This window comes from Zootoca vivipara, chromosome 1 (genome assembly GCF_963506605.1).
Source record: "Zootoca vivipara chromosome 1, rZooViv1.1, whole genome shotgun sequence".
Classification (NCBI taxonomy): domain Eukaryota; kingdom Metazoa; phylum Chordata; class Lepidosauria; order Squamata; family Lacertidae; genus Zootoca; species Zootoca vivipara.
Window position 1 is genome coordinate 79,940,520 of NC_083276.1, and position 20,301 is coordinate 79,960,820.

Sequence of the window (20,301 nt, forward strand, 5' to 3'; positions counted from 1 at the left end):
AAGATTTCTTAGTTTACAAAAATATGTGCATTGTCTCTTTTTTCAAGTTGCTTTTTCTACAGATCAGTTTCATTTGTTGTGATACATTAGTGTTACATACAGTGTTAGGTTAGGAAGAAAAGGGGGAAAGAGCTGAAGGGGGAAAGCGCTGGGGTTGGGTGGCAATGCTTCTGTTCTTTTGCTTAGTGTATGTGTGGTGTTTTGTGTCAGCGTCACTTGTGTGGGTTCTCTTACTATTCGCTTGTTGTATTTCTTTGGTGGTTGAGAGAGGTTGGGGTGGCCTAGGGTGTGGTTGGTTGTCTTTGATTGGCTGTAGGGAAATTTGGTTTTGTGTGTTTGTGTTTGTCTTTCCTCCCATGTACCGGTAGGCACCTATGTGGGCACCTAATGGCATAAATGACAACAGGTTCGCTCGCTACACAGGGAGGGAGGCAATGCTTAGAGCAGTATATTTTACTACCTGTGGGATTGGGGAAAGATTTCACTTGTCGGGTAATTGGCAATAGACACAAGCACCACACAGAGAGCATCCAAGTGGGTGGGTGGAATTGTTCCAGTCAGTCGGTGCAATCTGTTATTTAGAGAGAAGTATCAGAATATGCTAAACTAGCCTTCATAATTAGTTCTCCTGTAGGTTCTCACGGGCCTCTTACCACAGAAGAGAAGGCTTCCTAAAATGTGACAGTATCTATTTATATGCTCCCCAAAACTAAATTAACACAGGCTACACACAAACCTATTAAATTCCACCCCCTTCTTTCGCTCTCCGTGATCCCCTCCCCACAGAGGCTTATTGCTTTCCTTTGTGCTGTCCTCTCTATATTGGCCAGCTTCTAGCCCCTGCTGAGCAAGTTGTTAGTCATTATTATCTCCCCCTCAGAATTCATATCTGATACATTTGGAACAGTCCTTCCTGAGACGTATATTGTAAACTGTTCTGGTAGAAAATTATTTCTTGAGGATGAGAGGACTGCCATAGCACAGGAATATATTCTCATCCATGAGTTTCCCATACACAGATGTCATTTGTTTATCTACAGCCTCTCTATTAAAACATCTAGAAAATGAATTCCCTTGACATGAAATGCAATTTCAAACGCCACACTAACATGTCTAGATTTTACCCGGGGTAAAAATAAAAACAAAAATGCCAGTTCTTCCAGATTCCTACGCCGTTTTATGAAAATCTTGTTGATACATCATCATAGGACAACAACTTATAGAAAACGGATTTGCAAATTTGTCCCTGAAGTCTACCACATAAATGTGGTTTTTTTGGGGGGGAGGGGAGCATGAATTCCCCATGATCACTCCCTTTACCAGCCATATTAAGTTGTTCTGAAAAATGAAAATATTTGTGGTCAGTTACTTCAGCTGGACTAACAGGGATGGTTGGTTTGTTTCGCTAACACTCTTCTATGATTTGGGTACGTGCATCCTGTTGTGGGGTGCTCCTGCATATACGGTAAGCAATAAAAATAATTAGCAGATCATTTTTATGCATTTTATACAAACTCTGCCGTTTTGGATGAGGTCACCCAAATCATGAAATGTAATTTATCTGAGGTGGAAAGGCCTTAAAGAAAAGCCCAATGGATGTCCTTAGCAAGGGGAAAGCATTCTTATTAATCTAAGCAAGTAACCTGTATGATAGTGGTATTTGGGGCAAGTTCTTATTCAAAACTGATAGTATTTTATTTTTCTTCATTTGAGAGCTACTCAATTTTCTTCATTTGAGATCTACTCAAATTTCTGATTGCTATAGGCCTATATTTTAATGGCTAAATGAAGAAGAAAAAGAAAAAGACACAAGACTGGATAATTTGTGAAAATCACAGGGCATTTTTGTTGTTGTTGAATATTACTGTACTGTATTGAGTACTGTATTGTTTATATGTTTTGAAGACTTGGAAATAAATTGTTATTATCATTTCTGTATTTTATTGGGTGTTACACAAAGGGTACAGGCTGTGTGATTGCACAATTGTCATTCCACCTCTGCCACATAATTCTTTTCTGTTCATAATTACTACAACTCTGCCTTTGTCAGCCCCCATAATAATTTTACTGGTATAATTAGCTAGATTCTGTAAGAAATCTCATTCAAAATTGCTTATATTGTTTCATACCTAAGAAGGATTTTGTTCCCATTTCTGAAGATCTTTCAAAATTAATTCCCAGAAATAATTGATGGCTAGAGTTACAGGGCCTAGTGGAATGAAAGCTGGCTTTGAACAAAAAAGCATCTTTGTAGGATCAAAGTGTTTCTAAGAGGGTATTTCAATATAAGGATTCTTCTAAACTGGAAAAAACACACTAAGCATTGATATTGGTTTGTGTTTCAGAGTGGGACAAACAACAATTCTCTATTTAAAACACCCCACTCCATGTGTATATGTTGTCTGCTGAATAGGCTGTAGCTTAAAATCTCATTGATTTCCATTGATTTTACATGCTTTTTGTACACTAGCATGTAGGGAGAGGCTGCTGAACCATATATTTAAAAGATAAAAGGGGAACTATTATGACAATCTTTGACTGTGTACATATTGCCAGCTTAACGTGCAGCAAGGTTGCTGTTGTTTTTTCTTCTGCATTTCAAATCCTCCAGGCTCTTCGTACATTCCAAGTGTTTTCAAGTCACTTCGTTTGGCTTATGTTTTCAAATCAGATTGAAGCTGGGTTTTTTATGCGGGGTGTGTGTGTGTGTGTGTGTGTGTGCGCGCGCGCGCCTCAAAACGTAGTATTTTTCAAGAAACTACAGGCTAAATGCATGTTCACAAACCAGCAGTGGAAACACATCGGAAGCAGAATAAACATGAGTGTGTACACAGCCCAAGTTGCTTTTATCTATGACATATCCCAGCTGGTCCAATCCACATGTTGTGACAGCAACTGAAATATTTTTTACTGGCAGATTTCTCTATGTCAAGTGTATACTGTTTTAAAAATATATATATTCTCTCTCATTGGGGTTTTCATTTTTTCTGATATTTGCTTTCCTTCTAAACTCCTTTAATTCTTTTTAATTCCTTTAATTTCCAGGTCTGGTAATTTATAATCCTGTTGAAGTCCAGCATCCCTTGTATTTTCCTGCCAATTGAAAGTATTTTTCTCTCAATTGTCACGTCCATGTCTATGAGAGGTATCAATAATAAATATTGATTGAATCCAAGGAAGACTTGTTGAGTGCTACATGCCATCTGCTCATAAATTCCTCATTGGTTCTAAATTTCCCCCAGCTTTTTGTTAATTTGTATTCCTTGAGAGGAATATGTTCAGATCTACTATACTCCAGTAGAGTACCAGTACATAAATCTAATCTGGCTTTCTTTTTATGTAATTTTACAGACTCATTCCAGCCTTCTGTTGGGCTTGTAAGAAAAATGGATGTCTTTCTGTGAATCTGAAGAAGTGTGCATACACACGAAAGCTCATACCAATGACAAACTTAGTTGGTCTCTAAGGTGCTACTGTAAGGAATTTATTATTATTATTATTATTATTATTATTATTATTATTATTATTTTCTGCAGTAATTCCACAACTAGGCAGTTGAACAGAACCAAGATGTTTATTAGAACCAAACCTATTTCTTGGAGGCCTTTATATACGGAGGTGGTGGTGGTTTTGGTTATCCTGGACTGAAGATGGGCATAATGAACAGGGCTGTCTTTAGCAGATGCGGCGCCGGGGTGCAAATATCTGCCCAGCGCCCCACTATTACCACGGCTAGTGTTGGGATGGCCATAGCTGCGCACTGCCAGCCATCCGGGGCGGAGGGGGTACAACTCTCCCCATGCCGTTGCGGGAGAGCGATCCTCGCAGAGGCTTGGGAGTGAAGTTGCACCCCTGCCAAGCCTCCGCAGGAGGAGAGTGCAGCTTCCTTCCCAAGCCTCCTCGGGAGGAGAGCGATCCCTGCAGAGGCTTGGGAGGGAAGTTGCACGCCCGCCAGCCTTATGGTTGGCAGGTCACAGCTGGTGGGCATGCAGGGAAATGGGAGGCTGCCGGCAAAGCCGCACAGCTCCCCCACTTGCTAGGGCGCCCCTGAGAGGCCAGCGTCCTGGCACAACGCACCACTAAGCCCTATGGGAAAGACGGCTCTGATAATGAAGTCATATGAGTGCACCACCATGTAAGTAAACAAGTGTGTAATCAAGCAATGTATGTGCATGAGTGACTTGGCCCTAAGAGTGCTTGTGGTGGTGCGAGTTAACTACAGATCTGTGACAATGGTGATTATACAGTATAGTACTTGCTGCACCATCACGCTACAGTGGTGCCTCGACTTACAAATTTAATCCATTCTGAAGGCACCTTCGTAGGTCGAAAAATTCGTAAGTCAAAAGCGCCATTGGAAACGCGATTTCCCATAGGAAAAAGTCGAAGCAACCCCATATAAAAATTCGTAAGTCAAAATAACCCTATCTAAAACCGCTGTGGTTTCCGTTCGGATGTCGAGAAATTCGTAAGCGTGTGGTCATTTGCCCCACTCGTAAGTCGAGAAATTCGGTTCTCGAGTCGTTCGTAAGTCGAGGTACCACTGTATTGATATCTGGGACTGACAAAACAAGCAACCTCCTCCCACCTGCCTGCAAACTGACAAGAATCCCCTGAAATGGTTGTGTGAATCAGCTTTCCATGTGGGGGTATGAACTAAACAGAAATGATGGCTCTACACATCAGTTTCCTTTTAATTCTGTTGCTAATGTTGCTGCAGAAGGTGCTGGCTTCAGGAAAGCCAAGATCTCAGCAATAAGTATTTTTAGTTAAAATTGCTCCCAGAGAGACAATGATGCATTTTGCCCTAAGAGCAAAGGTGTGCAAACAGGGCTGTGCAACCAAGGAAAAGAGAGACGGGTTAGCAGCCAGTCAGATAATAGGAAAAGAACAGTGAGGCAATGCAGCAACAGAAATGATGTGCCTGCTGCCAAGGCAGTGGTGGCCATTAATGTTTTCAATGTTTTCAGTGTGAGTCAATAGGAGTTAGCAGTTAAGCACATCATAGACCTGTTTAAACAAGAAGCAGAACCAAGATGTAAAGCTTGGGTGTGGATGGTTGGGTGTAAATGATAGTGATTGTAACTGAGAGCAAGGCATGTGTGTTCTCTCTTCAGGACCAGCAGATTTCTCTTATAAAATAACTGTTTTCATGTAGAAAAATAGCACATCAGGGATATGATTTTTGCCTAACCTTCTTCCTGACATGCTGCTTTCCTGTGTTCGCTGGGTGGGGTATTTGAACAAACATACAACCCATCCACCTACAGCCCGATTCTGCTGTGTGTATGGACTGGTCCAGACAGTAACTGTAAGAAACCCTCTTGTGCTTTGGAACTAGGTAATCAATGACGGAAAATCCCACTTCACAGCTGCCTGTAATGTCATGTAATATATCAAGTATTACTATGATTTCAAGGCTAGTTGCATTCTGTCAGTCTGGAAACAGGTCAAGGGAATCAACTGAGCTGCTCTTCCCTCCCTGTAGTCTACCTTTCAGTGGTTCCATAATGTGCTATAATTATTGTATGTGTACAAGGATCAAGGGCCTCCATATAAGAAACAAGACATTTAGTAAATGAGAACCCAAGATTGCTCAATATGGCACCAGCTTGCACTGACGAAGGAAGGGGGATGCAGTCCACCCTGTGTGTCATCCATGAGGGAGGGTGACATCGCCACCCCACCCCCATAGGACACTTGCCACGGGCAGCACAACCCCCGTGGGACACTCGCAGAGCCTGGGTGCACAGCATGTGCGCCGCTCCAGGTGCCGGAGCAGCTAGCTCCACCTCTGCCAGCTTGGGCAGCAGAAATGCCCTTTAGAAGCTGTGTGCGAGCCACTTCTCCATGAGCAGCTCCCATGAGACTGAATTTTTAAATGACTCAGCCATGTGAAACCAGGGTCTTTCCTATAAACTAGCCCCTTCAATTCAATGGGAATGGCCTATATGATTCCCACTATCATGTTGCTAGGTCTCCCTCCCCCACTATTTTGATTGGCTTTTTCATAAACTGCTGGGTCTCTTAAAGGCTGTTATTCAAATATTCTCCCAGCTGCTCATTGACAAGAGGTTACCATATGCCTTAGATAACCTTCAAAGAACACTACAACAGTCGCTCCTAGGGCAATCTCAAGTAGGACTCAAATTATGGGGGGGTGGGGAATAGGGGAGCTCTTAAAACCATTCACAACCTGTGCCCCTTGATTCCTTCCAGTTTTAGCCAGATCATGCCCCCCTCGCCGTTAGCCTTTTAAAATGGTTGTGAATGAGCCTTCACAACAGAGAATGGGAGCCAGCCCCCAGTGCCCACCTCTGTAATCTGAGCACTGGCCAAACTGAGAAGGGTAGATGTGGATAACTGAGGCTGCGGCATTCTGCTCATGAGGATTCTATCTCAACTTGGAAGTGAGAAGTTAATGGCCCAGAAGAAGCAGAGAGAGGGAAGCTGGACAAGAGAGGCAAAATAAAACTGTAACGTGCTGCTTGGAAAGAAAGTGTGAGGCAGGTGTAGGGAACCTGTGGCTCTCCAGATGTGACTGAACTACAACTCCCATCAGCCCCAGCAAGCATTGCCAATGGCCTAGGGTGATGAGAGTTGTAGTTCAGCAACACTGGAGGGCCTAAGATTCCCCACTCTGGAGGTAAGGCTTTTTACTAATTAGAAATAAGCAACAAGTAGCACTGAAAGAGATTCTAGTTAAAGGCCTTATTATTTTGCCTTGATTGATAGTACCTCATTTTCCCTAAAGTCCCTTGTTCCGGGAGGTGTCAAGAATTATTCCCCTTTTGTTCCTGTCAGAGGGGAATGAAACACACTCCCAAGGACAGGGCTTTAATTGGGTTTTTCTGTGTGTTTCTTCAGGTTTCATTTTGTAGCTTTTTCAGGCAAAGCAACAATTGAACAAACACCTGGGAAGCCAAACCTGACTGGAATGGAGAGTAGGGGAGGTTTCAGCGTTCCTGTCATGAAACCATCACGCTGCCTCCCCCATTTCCCAGACAGCCCAGGTGGAAAAAGGCCCTGGAGCCGCTCTGCTCCTTAGATGGTCTGCTCAGTCAGGTTTGAGTGGAGTACGGTATTTCTAAGTAGCAGGAGTGCTCTAGGGCATGATGTGCAGGGTTCCACTCAGTGTGCTCTCTCTCTCTCTCTCTCTCTCTCTCTCTCTCTCTCTCTCTCTCTCTCTCTCTCTCCACCCCCAACAACTCATTATTTCTCCTCCTCCCTGGCAGCAAATGTTATTAAAATAATAGAAGGAGCCCAACTAGAATCATAAAGTGATAATTAACATGAATACTGGACTAGGAGCCACAATGGAAAAGGGAATTAAAAAGGCAGATAAAGGGTGACAAAACAGTGACAAAAGTTACTGGAGGTCAGGTGAACAGTAGCACCCTTTCACCCCAGCCACTAATGGCAACAAGTCAAAAAAGCCAACGTGGTAGTGTTTAGGATTGTGGACTAGTACCTGCGAGACCACAGTTCAAATCCCTACTCAGCTGCAAAACTGACTGGGTGATCCCGAACCAGTCCCGAATCTGCCAGCAGGGTTGTTGTGAGGAGAAAAAGCCAAGGGGAAAAGAACTGTGTATGCCACCTTGAGTTCCTTGGACAAAAGATGGTTTAGAAATGTAATAAGTAATAAACAATCCCCTCCAAGTAAAGTTGCAATTTTTTCTGACCTTACTTCCTGTGCCTTTAACCGTAGCTTCAGATGCAAAAAATATTCAATGATGAACTGACACCTGGTGTGGGGTGTCAGTTGATGGACATCTGCTTAATGTTCGCAGGCCAGGAGGAGCCGGTGTAAAAACTGGCAACCAGAAGGAAGCCTGGCTGGCTAGGCCCCATGTACAGCTACATAACCATGAAATCCTCTTGCAATGAAGATTTGACAGCCAATGCTGCACAGATGGCAATGAGACAGTGCCACTTAGATGGTTCCTAGGCTACAGCACAAGGCTCCACCAGTAGCCCCTCTCTCTCTCACACACCTCTTGCTCCCATCATAAAAAGGTCCCATAAAAAGGTAGGTAATAACAGCAGAGGACAAATTAGGATTGGTTTAAGATCCAGTCGGTGTGAAGCTGGTTTAAGAAACAATGCATCAAATGGTAGTATTTTAACAACAAAGTAAAGGATACATATACATTTTAGATCAAAACCCCAGGTTTGGAAAGGCAGTGAGCCCACAGTATAAGGAAGTGCGAACACAGCCTAGGCTAGCAGATTGGATTGTCAAACTGAGCACTCCCCAACTCTATTTATCATTACTGAGTACAACCAGTTTGCTTGTTCAAATAAGGTATATTTGATATGGGTATTTGGCAGAAATCTCCTCTTCCTGGTCCTCTTTGACCCATATCAGAAATCTGGAATAGCCAGTATCTGCCCTAGTCCTCCTTTCCCCTCATAAGAAGTGATAATTTCCACAACCACATTGAGGTGTTGAGAACGTGGGTTTAGTGGATCGGTGAAGAGTTCATTGTATGATGCAGCTGTCGCATGATTTTTTCACCATGTCTCAGGTTACATAATCATACCCAACACTAAAGTTACACTAAGGTTACCAGATTTTTTTTCAATGAATCCGGGGACACTTTTCAACTTTAATGGATTTTGTATGGGGACTGATCTTTAAATCCAGGGACTGTCCGCGGGAAACGGGGATGTCTGGTAACCTTGCACAACATAATCCTTGTCATCACTTTCAGCAATGCCCATTTTCTCCTTCTTTGTGCTTGAGAGTACACATTACACATTCAGAGCACATTTCTCCCCCTCAAAGAATTATGGGAACTGTAGTTTTTTCAGGGCTCTTGGGAATTGAAAACTTGTGAAGTATAAACTACAATGCCCTGAATTCTTTTTAAGGAAAATAATGTATTTGCAAGTGTGCTTTCAAGATATACTGTAGACACAGCATGAGTCAGTCTGGGAACCCACTATACACTTTACAAGGCCTTGTACATCACAAAACCCACAGCAGCTTCATATATTGATCTGTATTTATTATATTTATCCCCCATCCTGTCCGGCAGGATGAAGAAAGCTTGCAACCAAGTTCATCAATTGATCATCATATCTATCAATGTCCTCATATGGCTTGAGAAAACAAATGAAGGAAAAAAACAATAATAACAAGTGGAACCTACAACAAAAAGTTGCAACATGGAGTGCTTTTGTGCTGATCACTCAGTTCAGTTCCCCCTCCCTCTGGATGGTGCTATTTTGGTTACATAAGCAACAGCACTCACCTCTGAAAATTGGAACGAGGAAGAATTATATCTGGTCCCTAAGTAGTCTGCTATCAGGTGGAAGAACTCAATTCCATATCGTAGAACAACACCTAGTGGAGGAGTTTGCAGTGGCAACAGTTCATCTTGCCTGTTTATATACCTTTCCAGCTTACAGGTCATCTGGCAGTTTATTTATGCCTCTGAATTACCGGTACATTTCCCTCTCATGCCAGGTAACCACTGGAGAGCTCTACCAGTGCACTGCCAAGAGAGGATGCATGCTATGATGAAAAATATATGTGCTTGGGGCTCTATTGAGCTAGGTGTCTTGATTTAGAATGAGGGCGTGTAACGACTGGCAATATGAAGAAAAAGGCAGTAGCACAGATGATTAATATGGTGCCCAGTGATGAAAACTGTGATGGTTATAATGAGAGCAAAGTCATCAGTACATGGAGACACAAGGGAGGGGATGCTAAGATGGGACTCAAATGCTAACAATTTTTGATAAATTAGAGACAGGGACGGAGAACAATTAGATCAACTTCAGCAAGAACATCAGTGAAGAACTTCAGTGCGCAACATGATTTATGTGAGGAGAAATAACCACAAGCAGCACATGTATAAAATAGGGTGCACTGGTGAGGCAGCCAGCCTGTAGAGATGGGAAGGGATGACAAATTGAACAGCCCGGAATGTGATGCACTCCCAAATGCCTCAGGTGCCCCATTGGGCTGTATTCACAGGGAAGTCACGAGATGGTTTCACTTCTGAGGAACGAAGGCCACAGTTGGAAGCCTTCGATTTTTTTTAGCACTGTTGTTCAAAAATGAGAAGAGATGAAAGAGGTCAGAGGTCAGTACAGAAAATCATAAAGGGTGTTTAGAGAGCTAAACCCCAGAGAAAAGGTTAAGTTTAGTATTGGCCCTCTGGGGAAAAGGCAGCTGAGGTGTTACATGAGATCCAGCTCATAGAAAGAGATTGATTCTCACCAGCTGAGGACAGAATGAAAGTGGGGTGGGGAAGAGAGAAAAGGAAACAACTGGCTGAAGCTGCACTTGGGAACACTTAGGTTCAGTTACCAAAATATCAGAGTTTCATCTTGAGTTAAGTTGCAGTAGCCATTGCCAAGCATGGCCTAGGAACGCAGGAAGCTGCCTTCTACTTGGATATCATTGGTCTATCTAGCTCAGGACGGTCTACACTGACTGGCAGCAGCTCTCCAGAATTTCAGATGGGGTCACTCTCCCAGCCCTCTGCCACTGATCTATAGCCCTTCCCCAGCTGCTTGACTAACAAAGTTGAGAGGAATGCTTGGCCAGTCCAAAGAGGCTTTCGCATAACACAGTATTTTAGACCAGCGTTGAAGCATCGCAAAGGGCTGGCAGGAAAAGGAGCCAAGGAGGCCGGGGGGTGAGGACCTTTTGATTCAGCCAGGCCTTTTAAGTAAATGGTGGGCTCTTGCTGTTTCAGTGTGGTTTTTAATGTGAGCTGCAAATTGTTTTGTTCCTCTCAGAAGAAAGTGTCGTGATGTGTTTTTACGTATTTGTGGTTTTTAATTATTTGTATTTTAAACATTGTGGTCTGTACTTATTTTCGTAAATAAGTGTATTTATTGATGGGTGGCCGTATACAGTACATTTAATAAATAATAATTCTACTTTGGGAATGGATGAAAAGACGGAAGGTCTGCAAAATGAAGTGTGGGATACTTGCCCCCCACTGAGGTCTTTTTTATTGCACACTAGCTGGGCAGGCCACACATTGCTGTGGGCCTGTCTGTTAAATGTGAAAGTAAGGAAAGATGAGGCCTACCTTGTCAGGTTCTAGATGAGGCCTACCTTGTCAGGTTCTAGATGAGGCCTACCTTGTCGGGTTCTAGATGAGGCCTACCTTGTCGGGTTCTAGATGAGGCCTACCTTGTCAGGTTCTAGATGAGGCCTACCTTGTCAGGTTCTAGATGAGGCCTACCTTGTCAAGTTCTAGATGAGGCCTACCTTGTCAAGTTCTAGATGAGGCCTACCTTGTCAGGTTCTAGATGAGGCCTACCTTGTCAAGTTCTATGAGAATAGCGGTAGTTGTGCGCAGACCCAGGACTCTCAGGGGGTGGGGCGGGTTGCGGAGAGGTCTGGGACTGCAGTCGGCCTGGCTCTTTCCCGGCAGCGAGGTCTCTGGGGCGGGTTGGGTCTCAGATGGAGAGATTATTCATGTGGCCACTCCCAGAATGACACACACACAATTTTGTATGACTGTAGATGAAAGCTGGTTACTAGAAAGTGGGAGGATCTGAACCAGCTCAGTTAAAGGTCTATCTGTCTCTTCTCTCATTCCAGCAGCTGCCAGGTGGCTGCTTGTTCACAGAGACTGATTTCTGGAAGAGATAAGCAATCTCATCTGGCATATGTTGTTTCATTTTTGTGCATTTTTGCGCCAGGAACTTAACAGCAGTGGTTGTGTAAGAGTCCTGCTTAGCCAGTCACCCTGTCATAAAATGCTGGTGGTTTACCTTTTTATTGAGAACACACACCAGTAGAATGTGCTGGACTTTATTAGGGACTTAGATTTTTTTTTTACAGCATCTGAAGAGTTGTCCACAGCAGCTGTGAAGCTAGACTCAGAGGCATATTTGCCATGGCATCATTGGAAGGATACCTTCACTGTGTCAAAGTGACCACACTGGAGTTAAGTCCCAGAGATTTGTACCACAAAACTGACATCAGAGTCACCTGGAGGTGTTAATGGTTGAGGCCTGGCCTGAAATCTGAAACCACAGTAATTGCCAATCATGATGAATCCAGATGATCAGCAGCTATGAATTATCCAGAGGGCAAACAGCAAAACTGGCAGCCATCTTGTAAGGTTTGCCTGTCTCAGGAGGCCAATTATTTTGGATGTAATATACTGATTCCCTTAGCTTTCAGTCTTCTGCAGGAAATGTCATTTGTTTTGTCCTCAAGGCTAGCTTCATATTACTATGAATATGACAATGGAGGGACACCATAGTAACAGGGGGCTCTGGAAATAAAGGCTTCTGTACTCAAGATGAGGCAATGTGCAGGCGTGGCCATTGCAACCTGACTCATCTTTATGCTCTGCATTCACAAGTAAGATTGTTTCTTTTGGCTACCGATCTAAGTCACACCACGCAAACAGCCAACCCATATCTAGTGTAAATAATCAGGGCTGGAAAGGAAAAAGGCAATCCAACCCCAAGTTCAGACTCAATTGATGCAAAGAACACCTGTTGGCATTTGAGAAATCAGGGGTGTTCTCCAACTGTGCTTTTGGCACGGTCCCTTAAGCCAAAGCAGTTGCTTGGGTCAGTGGTGCCAACTTGAATAAAACATTGTGGGGGACCAGGTAAGCTCCGCCCTGCATAATTGATCACATGACACAGTGCACACACACTATATGCATGTGAATGCCCATCAACTTTGTGGGGGCCTGGTCCCCTCAAATATTTTATTGTGGGAGGCCAAAGCCCCCACGAGTTTGCTCCTATGGCTCGGGTTCCAGTCTCTATGTTAGGTGTTGTTACTTATGCCCAGGCAAGTAAATAAATAAATCAGAAGAAGCCTTGTCTTGGCTCTTAATAAAGTTCTCAGCCCTGTTCTGCTGTGTGTGTTTTTTGTAGAATTATTGCATTTATAAATATGTGAGCATGTTCAGGCAAACAAAGTGAGAGATTGTCTCTGCCATTGGAAGGGTGCGGCGGCAAGGATGATTGATGCTGCCCTTGTAATTAAAATACACGCTGAGCTTTCAGTCATCACCAACACGATTCCTCAAGTGTTAAAGAATGTAACAAAGGCTGAGTTCTTTATCAGAAGATGGAAAGGACCATTGTTCTTGCAGATGCTCGGAAATATTGGAAAGGGTGGATCAGGGCATAACTGCCTGCTCATGGTGATGTTCGACATATTTGTTTATTTATAAAATAAAATGAGGATCTTTTAAAATAGAAAACAACAAAATTGTTATCAGAAACCACTTACAGAAAGAGAACAAATTAGTAGTATATCCAATACAATCAACATCAATGAAAAGCCACTAGGAACACTGGTCTTCACATCCTTTTTGATGGGCCAATTCTGAAGGGGCCAGTCATGCATCCCTTGGGAGGAAGTTCTACAGAGCAGGAGCCACTACTGAGAAGGCCTGCATAGCCTGCAAGTGTCCCAGAAAAAATGGAATATCTTGTTTCCTTGTGCGAGAGCATGATGGCCATTTTGGGTGCTGTGATTTTGCCCTGGAAAAAAGTGAGGGCCACAATCTTGCAGTGCCCCAAAACACACATTTTTGGGCGCCATGCAAGCATAGCCCCCCAAAAGCACATCTTTTGGGCTCCGTGATCTCACATGGGTCACATGACTTGCGCAGGAGCATGTGCCGGTTTTGGGACTCAAAATGTTGGAGAGTATGTGACTTCAAGGTTAATTAATATTAAACTGGGTCTAGCAAGGAAGGTGTCAGTGCTTATCTTAAGGTATGGTAGGTTCATACAGGCGCAAGCAGTAGCCTCAGTGTGCTGGGGCAGAGTTTCCTCCTGACACCACTGCAGCTTACCTAGATGAGGCCAGGGTGGAGTGGCAGTGAGGTTGGAGCTGCAAGGATGCACTGGTGGAGCTAATACGTTGTTTCCATAGCTGTCACTTTATCCCACCCCAGTTCTGTCCAGGTAAGCTGCAGTGAAACAGGTGCTGGGAGGGTGGCTCTGCAGCTCTGCCACACCAAACTGGCCACTAAGGGACACAAGCCATTCTAAACCATATGTGCTGGTTAAAGCCATCAGATGGAAGTTTAAAGTGGTACCCGCCCATACAATAAGTGGTTGCAGTCTGTTGACAGCTAGTGTTATGACTTCAGCTAACAATGCACATTCCCTAATCTTTCTTGGCCAGGACATACAAAGAATAAACAGAACCTTCCTGATTATGGGATAAGCTGAACCACACATGAGTCTTCCAGGATGTGGCCAGGGGCTCAGTCAGCGCTACATTTTGCAGAAGATTCCTTTACATATCAATGGAAAACCTTTTTGCACATGAAATATCAATTTCCTTTTGGAAAATTGTTTGGTCCACATTAGGGTACAAGCTTGCCTTCAAAACATCTACAGGCAACCCCCAATATGGAGATTAAGAGCTTTGATCATATTGATCAAAGTGATTTGGATCTCTGAATCTCTTAACCATCAAGGTTATCCTCGAGTGTACTACACATGTCTCAGTATCAGATGTTGAAAGCATGGAAACTCTTCAGTAAGACAATATCACAACACTGTAGCTGTAGGAGCATTGGTATAATTTGCTCCATTGCCGTAATCAATCTTTTCAAGACTTAAAGCTTCCTATTCCACACTAGGGACAATCGGCTCTATACTCAGGTTGTCTATATGTAAAGAGGGCTGAGGTCATTAACTTTCCAGGAAGATACCTCACACCAAAAGTATGCTTGGTTAGGAGGATTTCCGTGACTTGTCATAATGTTTGTTTTCATCATGAATGGCCCATGACCTCAGAGAAACCTTCAGTCCATTTATTTATCCCTTGTGTCCGCCCACATCCTTGAATATATGTTTGGAGTGTGAGGAAATGACACCAAGTATCCAACCACAATTTCTGGATCTTGTTGTATATTCTATTACGACCTGTTTACACAGTGGGACCCGTTGCTGCTGTTAATCATTGACAGATGGCTGCAGGTATTTCCAAGGATTCTGACTGCTGCCTTTCCCCCATCTGCTCTTACCATAGAGCAGGGGAAGCCAAGACGGTTGGGACGCAACTTGGAATCAAAGAACTGGAAGGGACCACGAAGGTCAGCTGGCCCAATCTTTTGCCCAACGTGCAGCTCATACCCATGATTGGGACTTTAAGAGTCACGTGCTCTACCAACTGAGCTATACCTTGCATATACCTTGACCACGGGCCCTGCTTGCTAAGGATAGGGCACTACATTAGGTACCCCTGTCGTAGACCACCATTCCCCAGTTCACACTAACATTTCTCCTAATGGCCATGCATACCTCCATGATGGTGTGGAGGTTTAAAAGAGGGAGCTGCGTACAGATGAGATGTTGGCATGTAAGTCAGTATTCTGGTATAAATGTCAGGCTGAGGAGAGTGCTGGAGTCTTGCTTATTCGTTTTAAGGACAGCTGTACCTAATGGGTGCAAGCCACCAACATGAGTCTGACCAAACTGCGGGAGGCAGTGGAACACAGGAGTGCCTGGCATGCGCTGCGCTGGCCCATGGGGTCACGAAGAGTCGGACACGACTAAACAACAACAACAACCTAATGAGTGCAAGAGCCTATCAGTGGTTCCCAACCTTTTTTTGGCCATGTCCCACCTAAGCATCTCTAAAATCTTGATGCCTGCTCCCTGTGACATATAATTCTTATTATTCAAAAAGTGAATTCCTATTTGTCTGGTGGAAGCCTAAAAGGCCATTAACTTGGTCTAAACAAGCTTCCAAGTTGCCCCCCTGTGGGGCGTGTGCCCCACATTGGGAACCACGGGCCAAGATCAAGGACAGGGAATCTGTGGTGTTACAGACATTATTGAACTCAGACTCCTGTCATACTTAACAGCTGTGGTTGTGGGAGTTGGAGTCCAACAACACCTGGAAGGTCATTGGTTTACCATCTCTAGTCTATGTATTTTTTCTTAGAGCATAGATAAGCATTTCCCATTGATTTTAGTAAGGTTCGGGTCATCATTACACTTCCTATAGGAGGTCTCCGAGTATGTGGATGCAGAGATGCTTTTTGATGCTTTTTTGTGTGCACTGATGGGGAGAATGTGTGTTCCATGCCTGCAATGCAAGAAATACCCATGGCTCCATTTTACTTACTCTCCTTCCTCTTTACTTGGTATATCATCATGACATCTGAGGTTTTTCATCTGGCGGAGCTCCCCTACTGAAACAGTGAAAGAATGAAAAAGTCTGGAGTTGGGCTGTCAGCTAAATCTGTCTTTCACTCTTGTTCTCAGGCTTTGCCAAGCAGAACCAGGATCCAATGGGCCCACCTAGAGACGATAGCTTGTGGGTTAGCTTCCAGCTTTCTTTCTTTTTTGGAAGAGTTATTGGTTGCTAGTTGTGCTTTCGGCAGCACATATGTGCTATTTCACTGCTGTAGGTTCAGTTGGCGAGGAGCAGGGAGAGACTTGCTGATGGGAGAATTTTGCAAACTGAGATAATCAACTAAGCAGAGATGACTGTGTTCCCAGGGGCAGTATATGCTCCTGTGCTTCCTCTCTTTAGGCCCTGGCAAAAATGTTCTTCAAAGATCTATATGATTGTTGATGCTGAACCCATGAATTAGCCAGTGCTCTGGACAGACAGCTGGAACGAATGAACAAACGAATGGATGGACGGACAGATGGAGGGAGGGAGGGACAGACACCCACACAAAAAACCCCTCTGATCATGCAAGTTAAACAATGCTTAATTCCATTTAGCCACCAGACCGGTTCTACTCCAAGCAAAGTGTTTGCACAGAAAAGCAAACAAAACGCTTTGTCACAAAGTATGGTTCAATTCCCATCAGTAGAGCAGGAAACTCCAGAGCCAGGCTTATCCTCCCCTGCATGATGTACATGCTCCCACAGCCATTAGAGGTAGGAGGAATGGGATGTTACATGGCCTATAGGCTAGACAGTGTTATGCCGCATTGGGCACAATTCCCTGAGAAAGTACAGGGAGGCAGAAAAGGAGCCAGAAGCTGTCAAATGTCAGCAAATCTTTGTCACAGCTGGACTGAACAGCTCCCAGTGTAAGATCCAGCGGGTTGTAGTAGGATTCCAGAAACATGAATGAAATAAACTCTCTCACAATCTGCCTGAGTAATCACGGACCTTTTTGGTTTGTGCACAGTATCCATACATGCATACAAACAGTATGAGAAAAGATTCAAATGTTGTATTGGAGTCATGTGTGCAAAATGACCTTAGATTGTCCAGCATTCTAGCTTTAAGCAAATAGATGCACTGGAACTTCACCAAAGGTATGGAAGAAGCTAACCATAGCCTTCCTGCCTCTCTATACTTTTTGAGTGGGATGGATATCTTCTCATCTCCACCTACATAGATGCCAACTTCCTGGGGCTCTGGGTGCCCAAGCACCCACAAAATTCCCCATGAAGGGGCCGGGCATCCACATATTTTGGTGCCAAGGCCATGCACGCTGCATTGAACCCACAGCCCCGGGCACTCACAATGCCAAGCTGGCACTCCTGTCCATTTCACCTTCACTCTACCCATTCCACTGCCGGCTCCTTCCTCCATCCTTTCTATCACCTTCTGTATTCATTGACCCTCCTGTCTGAAGCAACACGTTGGTGTTATTTAGTGCAACCCACTAGACAATTTAAAACTGGCCATGTGACACTCCACCCTCCACTCCTGAAAAAATCTGGAAACATTTTCCAACCCCAGATATAGCAAGATAAGCAAATGAAAAGTATATCCCAGGATAATTATCTTTCTGAAAAATATTGTGCGCTCACTAAGCCTTATCTGTATCTGAGTCCCTATCTGAAATTGGAAGCAGCCAACAGTTCTTTCCTTTGCCGTATCTCTTTAGACTGCAAGTTGTTCGGAGCAGGGGCTATCGCGGGCTTCCTGCGTGCGCATCAGAGTGGCATGTAGCACATGAAGCTTACAAATTTGGCTGATTTGGCTGTGTCACCATAATAAAAGTTAATACCAATAAAAGGAACACTGTAAGTGAATGGATTTACAATGTGCCGAAAAAACCAACACGGGCTGCTGTGCGAGGATGTCAAAAGTGCTGCGGCAACATCAGTTAATTAAGCTAAATATTACCTTGTGTGCTACAGGAGGGCATAATGAAGAGTGGGGAAGGGCTCTCGATTCCGCACAGCAGAGAATCTGAACAAAGAGCTAACCTGTTTCATATGCTTCCCCAACCCCTTTGGTATAATCAGAGGCAGGCAAAACATTCCATTTGTAGCGAAAATTCCTCTCCTTTTCTTCTTCCAAATGCTAGCATTTCTCCCCCTCTTAATAATTGTTAAGTAATAGCACTTTCCATCTCAGAAGCACCGTTCAAATGTTAATGTGTCCATAAGCAGTAGGTGGCTATTGTATTAATTCCTGCCCAAGGAACATTCAACCCACATGGGCTATATAGCAAGGAAGCCTGATTGCTTACAAAGCTTTCAGAGGTCTCCCCTTTGGCTCCCAGGTCACCGAGTTGGCTGGGAAAGAAGCTTCTGTAAAGAACAGCGAGAAAGTCATGTTGATAAATTATGAACCTCTGCAAATGGCTACACATTATGTGGCTGCAGTCATTAGGGCCTGCAGAAGAGAAGGGTGAATGAGCTGGTATAGAAAGCGGGGAGGGGAGAGTTGCCCGCCCTGAAACATCTCTGCTGCAATCTTCATGTTCTGCTTCTTCACATTTTCCTTGTCACTCTGCAAGATGCATTATTATCCTTGTACACTGTACCCAGTTAATGGTGCACATGGTGCGCTCTTCCCATAACTACTGGATAGTTCTTTTTAACGCCCGCTCTGGCGCCAAAGCTACGCGTTCCTTAGCTATATAAAGATCAGGTTCTTTTAATGCATCCTCTGTGCATTGAGATGCTTCTGCAGACACGACATTCAGAAACTTTGGCTGGTTTCAGATCCAACCGGGATACTTCTGACTGGGGCCAATTAGTCAAAGCATGGATTTCCTCTTTGTACTGCCTTCTTTTCTTCCAGGCTCAATTTAAAATGCTGGTTATTACACTTAAAGCCCTAAAGTAGGGGTGGCTAACCATTATTATTTTTTTGCCCGAGGGCTGCTTTCAGAATTTCACCCTTGGGCAACCTTCTAGGGGTCACATTTAGATGTTTTATTTATTCTGTTTTTAATCTGTTGGGAGCTGCCCAGAGTGGCTGGGGAAACCCAGCCGGATGGGCAGTGTATAAATAATATATTATTTAATTAATTTATTAATTTATATTATTTATTATTATTATTCCACTGGTGTGTGTGGACAAAATGGGTGCACACAAGCAGACATACATACAGTGCCCCCCCCAGCCAAGCAAAAGAGGGGTGCTGTCACTCCTTGATGACTAGGATGGAGGCAGTTTGCATCTCCATCAGGGTGCTGGTCTCCACCCATCTCTTTTTTATTTTTGACATCACTGCCAAAATCAATTGGGCTTTGGAGGGAAGCAGAACAAAATATGCATGAAAGGGGCCTGAGCTCAAGTTGCCAGTGAGTGGAGCTTAGCAGCTTCCTAGCACCCTTTGCTTCCCCCACTTTCTCTCTCTCTCCTGCTTCCTATGCAGAACAAGGAGCTATGTGGCATGGCTCCTAGCCAAAGAAAACCCAAATGACTTGAATATCTCTAAAAGGATATTTTTACACCCTGCATCTTTGCTGATGCCAAGGCTGCATGATCCTTTTTTTTTTGTAAGGAAACCAAGTAATTTTTATTCTTAAAGTCATTTGGAACCATTTTTTCCCTTCATTTTACTGCCAACGGATGGAGACTTGTTTGCTGTAACTTCTGAAGCTCACTTATTTGCAAAGCTAAGTGTCTGTGATTTATTGTAGCCTAAGTATTTTGGTGAGGAATGTTTGTTTAAAGGTGGATAAGAGCTGATGTAAACCTAACCAAGTTTTAACGTGCTCGGAGCTATTGCCATTTTGCTAACTCTGCTACGAGAGAGTAAAGAATCTCTCTCCCGAACCCCTCTTTCCAACACTTTTCACTACGTTATATTACAACAGCAGCGTGTAATGGCTTTGGGCAATGGAAGCCCACAGAATCCTATGAGAGGTATTGTCCTCTTGCTCCGTGAAACTGAGTGCTGGTTGTGAGCCAGAGCCCAGCTAATGAAACTGCGGTGGCTGCAAGGATGTTTGAAAGACTTTTTACTTGCCAGTTCACTAATGCGAAAGGTGGGATGCGATGCAAATTCCTATAAAAATAAAAATAAAGGAGCAAACAGAATTTCTGCCATTTCGTCTCTTCCTGGTATGGAGAGTGTAGCCAAGAGAGAACTCTTTTTAAATATGGAATTCCCTG